Source organism: Amia ocellicauda, chromosome 2 (assembly GCF_036373705.1).
Source record: "Amia ocellicauda isolate fAmiCal2 chromosome 2, fAmiCal2.hap1, whole genome shotgun sequence".
Classification (NCBI taxonomy): domain Eukaryota; kingdom Metazoa; phylum Chordata; class Actinopteri; order Amiiformes; family Amiidae; genus Amia; species Amia ocellicauda.
In genome coordinates this window covers 40,053,175-40,059,174 of record NC_089851.1, presented here as the reverse complement: position 1 = coordinate 40,059,174, position 6,000 = coordinate 40,053,175, and positions in this window count along the sequence as shown.

Below are 6,000 nucleotides of genomic sequence, written 5' to 3'. Positions count from 1 at the left end.
TCAAATTGAATTATAATTGAAATTGATACATAAAGCACAAAAAGGATAAGATACCATGCAACAAAGCCGAATCTGGTCAATTGGACTCATTCATTATGCATTTAGCTTTTTTCTACTAGGAAACTAAAACTTCAGTGCATATACACCTTTATGAAAAAGAACATCCTGTTCAAATAATCAAATGAATATATGATATACCATGATACAAACTAAGAAGACAAATCTCAGTGGTTTTCTTCAAAGCCATTCTTCCAGTTAGAAACTGTTAAACTATTAAAATAATAAAATAATAATAAATAATAATAAAAAGGTTCCACGCTTCTTCCAACACCTTCCAAAGATCAGCTATGCTTCTGAGACTTTTTACTTTTTCCACACCCTTCATTTAAAACCATGCTATTCAGAGACTAAGTTAAATACTGTAAATAAGTACATATTTTCAATGATTGTTGAACAATGAATTAGCCGATAGAAAACAGTGAAGATAAACTGTGTATGAATTGTTTTTTTCATTTTTATGGAAGTGGCATTCTCAAGTTTCAACACTCAAGTCCTGAAGAATATTTTTTTATTTTTAAAATTCTATTAATTTATTGATTTTATGAATGTGATTATCTGAAACTGTCATGTTAACCTCAGTGTAACTATTTTTTCTGTGTCCAGTAAAATAACAGCAGGTGCGTCACAAACTACACATTTTCCTTGTTTGGCAATTATTAATGCAAGCTTACCGTCAATCACAGTTATGTTGGTTTCGGGACATTTTATGTTTACATCTTGCTTCTCTGTGGGTTTAGCTGAAGGGGTTGCTTCTTTTGTGCCTGTATTGATTTGGTTGGTTAGTTAGGTAGTGGAAATTGTACTGGTCATAATTAATCCTCCACACACACATATATTATATAGAATGAATTATTGCGCTTTTCCAGGGCGACTTACAACATCAGTGCAAAACAAACTGCAAAAATACAGTTATGTAAAAGGCATCAATCATTACAAATTCAATTTAACTAAAACATAACAATTCAAAATAATACATTTTACAAATTCCAATTTACAATTACAAGTACAAGTAAGTGAGGTCCTACATCCTGGGCAGTAAAAGCTAATTGCTGTCAGTGTATCTTTTTTATCCATCCTTCAGTGGAGTATTCAATGCTCTTATTAAATGACACACTTTCAAAGCTTTCTCAATCTCTGTTAAAGTACATACCTTTTGGTTTAATATCTTTTGACACAGTACCATCTTCATGTATGACCTCACAAGTATATCCAGAATCGTCACTGACTATCAGTAGACTGCTGACTGAATTTGTATCCACCTGCTCAAGAGCTTCAGCATTATTGTAATTGACTGGTATTCCATTCTTCTTCCACATGAATGTAACAATATTCGGGAACATATCTTTAGCAAGGCAAAGCAGTGCATTTTTGCCATTTTTCAGAACAGCGGGCTCATAGACTACCACTGATGGTTTCTTCTTTACTTTATCTGGATAGTTTATGAAAAATTGTGGAAAAAGAAACAAACATAAATAACATGCAAATAAATACTAAAGTAAAGTAGGGAGTTAAACTATTTAAGCAATGGTAAATAGTAAAACCACATTTGCCCATTGTGATATAATTAAAATGTTATATTTTGGTAAAGGCATGACTTTTAAATTGCCATTGATATGCTATTTAACAGTATACATGTTTGTACAAATATATGAACATTGCCAAAGCTTGATATATGCATGACAAGAAAATGTGCAAGACATAACTGATGTAAATGCCATAATGCTCCTTATTCATAGATCTGAATTCTAGATATAGATTTAGAGTCTGAATTTCTAAAATGTTCTTTTCTTTCTTACTTTTGTATATGGACCACTTATGTTAACTGTTCAACAGTGAGCAACATTATTTGTGAGTTATTATGTTTTGCTTATCCTAAATTAAACTACTATTATATATGGGGTGTAATTTCTTTCTTGGACTATATGATCTGCCTAAAAAGCTGTACTAAACTTAAAGTTGTGCTACCGCTGTTGACCTATGACCATATCTATACTGTGAATATGACTAACAACAAATGTCTTCTTCTTCTTGTTCTTCTTCTTCTCAGTAACAATACCTTAGTAGCAACCCAGTATAATATGTGGAACTTAAAATTAGTTAATTCATAATGTATTTTGCATTTTTAAGTTATTTCAGTTGCAGTGATCTAGGCTACTTTCATGCAATAACAACAGGCAATTTCAGTTGCTCATTATTTTATGTTTTTTGTATTTACCAATCCTAATTTGGACCTACCATAAAAAAGGCTTCTTTGTGCCACATTAAATCAAAATCAAAATTTTGACCCGTTAATATCAAACTAAAACCAGAATGTCGATCGTATGAGTAGAATAGACCAGCAACTTATCGAAAATGCAGTATCGAGTATGGTTTTGTAGTTTTGAATTAGCGGATGGGACAAAGTTTTGATTAATTCCATGTCCCTCTCTGAACATATTGCAACATCCAGTACAAAGCATTATTTCAGACATTGGCAAGAGTTGTTTCTCATATGTTCTCTTCCACGTCCAGTTTCATGTGATACATCTATACATGTATGTAAAGCAATAGTGGAAGTACAGAGTGCATAAGTGCATTGTAGGCAATTCGATCGATTCTTAATTTTATTCTCACTGTCAAAGGGGACATGGGCGTTCCATTCATATCACACAACCGATTCTGTTTTGTTTTGCCTGTTTGTTGGTTTTTTCCAATCTATCACATTGACAATATTTTAAAGAAAATCAATACAAGATTTTTAAATGTCACGGTTCACTTCAGCTCATTTAAAACTATGGAAAATGTCTCCCTAATCCACTCTTCAAAACACCTGAAGACCCGAAACTTCAATTTCAAGAACTCTCAAATTCAAGCCAAAAAAACTAGACTTAATATGAACCTGAGTCACACCAAATACATGTTGAACAGGTTTATTAAATTTAAGAAAATGTAGGACACTGCTATTGTACCGTTGAGCGCACTGTACCTATATTGCTCCAGTAAAACCCCAGCAATATAAATTGGTTAACATAACGTGCTATATTGTAGTAGTACTAGTAATAATAATAATAATAATAATAATAATAATATAATTCAGACGAAACGGCACTCTGAAAAGTATCTGATCAATGCTTACTACCAGTTTTCTCTCTCTCTCTCTCTCTCTCTCTCTCTCTCTCTCTCTCTCTCTCTCTCACACACACACATATATATAAAATTAGTGAAAGATCTTCACGCTTCTTTAAGTTCAACTGACAGATACATTTTAAACAGATTGTAGTAAATTGGTGGTACTTAACAAATTATTGTCAAGGGTCCTAGATAAAACAGAGACTGAAAGAATTTACAATTGGTTTTCTTTACATTAAAGTAGGTTTGAAACCGTGCAACTTAGAGCAACCAATCAATTTAATTAGTCTCTGGGATGTGAAAGACTTTTTGGAAAAAATGCTCCGATTTCCTCACTATAAATTATGTATTTATTAATTTGATTAAAACGTTGGACTAGAATTCTGGATTGAATGGTATATAGCATAGTATAATTCAGACTATTTTCGACATCATATCAGGCTAATAATTATGCTAATACAGTCTACAGCATTCTACCACAATGCTCTCTTAAATGTACAATTATCACGTTGTTTAAAAGAAGAGATGTAGGCTATTCTACGGGTCACAGTATTTTTTAAAGATAATAAACAATTAATAAAAAATCCGAATAAAATTAATATAGCAATTTAAAAGGTTTGCGTTTAAAAACTCACCTGAAACAATAAGTTTTGTGCCGGATCCAAAGTGTTTTACCCAGTTGTCCCACAGTGTAACCATACAGTACAAAAACGTTATTTGTGTAAACGTTAAATACTATTAGTTCTTTCTTTCTACACGAATGTGTGATTTAATTAATTCATTTTTGTTTTTGTAAGTCATAGGATTAAAATAAATACAATGATATCAAATGTTAGTTACCTCCTGAAATAGATTGTGGAGTCTGAGAATAAAATACATAATTTTGGATTCGTGGGTAATTGCTGTTGATTTGGTCAGGACCATAGACAGATGTTTAATTGAAAATACATATATTTTAATAATAATAATAATAATAATAATAATAATAATAATAATAATAATAATAATAATAATCATCATCATCATCATCATCAATACACCTACCTGTAACTATTAGTTTTGTTCCAGATCCAAAAACCTTAATCCAATAACCACTGTTGGTGGCACAGCCATTATGCGCTTTACAAAAAACAACGGTAATGTGCAATGTGTCTCAGCACCGATTTACAACAACTGCTAGTTATGCTGTCCTAGGATCATCTTCACAACAACAACATTTTAAATGCTTTGCGTTAAAAAACTCACCTGTAACAATAAGTTTTGTGCCGGATCCAAAGTGTTTTACATCGTTGTCCCACAGTGTAACCATACAGTACAAAAACGTTATTTGTGTAAACGTTAAATACAATTAGTTCTATCTTTCTACAAGAATGTGCGATTTAATCAATTAATTTATGTTTTAGTAATTAATTGAATTAATTTGAATCGAATGATATCAAATGTCAGTTACCTCCTGAAATAGACTGTGGACTCTGAGAATAAAATAAACCATGACTGGGTACAAGTTTGTAATTTTTGATTCGTGGGTAAATCAACAGTTGATTTGGTCAGGACCATAGGCAGATCTTTGAAAATACATATATTCTTTCAAAAATAATAAAAATAATAATGAAAATCAATACACCTACCTGTAACTATTAGTTTTGTTCCAGATCCAAAAACCTTAAACGAATAACTACTGCTGGTTGCACAGCCATTATGCGCTTTACAAAAAACAACGGTAATGTGCAATGTGTCTCAGCACCGATTTACAACAACTGCAGGTTATGCTGTCCTAGGATCATCTTCACAACAACAACATTTTAAATGCTTTGCGTTAAAAAACTCACCTGTAACAATAAGTTTTGTGCCGGATCCAAAGTGTTTTACATCGTTGTCCCACAGTGTAACCATACAGTACAAAAACGTTATTTGTGTAAACGTTAAATACAATTAGTTCTATCTTTCTACAAGAATGTGCGATTTAATCAATTAATTTATGTTTTTAGTAATTAATTGAATTAATTTGAATCGAATGATATCAAATGTCAGTTACCTCCTGAAATAGACTGTGGACTCTGAGAATAAAATAAACCATGACTGGGTACAAGTTTGTAATTTTTGATTCGTGGGTAAATCAACAGTTGATTTGGTCAGGACCATAGGCAGATCTTTGAAAATACATATATTCTTTCAAAAAAATTAAAAATAATAATGAAAATCAATACACCTACCTGTAACTATTAGTTTTGTTCCAGATCCAAAAACCTTAAACGAATAACCACTGTTGGTGGCACAGCCATTATGCGCTTTACAAAAAACAACGGTAATGTGCAATGTGTCTCAGCACCGATTTACAACAACTGCAGGTTATGCTGTCCTAGGATCATCTTCACAACAACAACAACTACAATAATAACAGTAATAATTTGTATTATTAATATCCAAGCAGGGATAAAGAAATATCCAGTTTATAAATAAATCAGGTCATTTTATGTGTAAAATAAACAATAAAATTGGTTTTTTTAGGTAGATTATTTATTTGTATGTCTATCCTACTCATGCGAAAATGAATTTGATTAGTTGTTCTAATATTACACTTTTTTGATCTTAAGAAGAAAAAAGGAATTCCAAGAGTATATCAAGCAAGATGATTTGTTCCTATGACTAGAAAAGGGCCCAACTACGTAAATAATAATACAAAAATGTTTGCATGCCGGTAATGAAAGAGAGGTGCAGCTCTAAATATTCCAGTGCCACTTCTGATTATATTAAATCTAAGTATCTTGAGCTATAAACAAAAAGGACAGGCAGCAAGAAAGCCATGGTCAACCAATTACATTATTAGTGTTA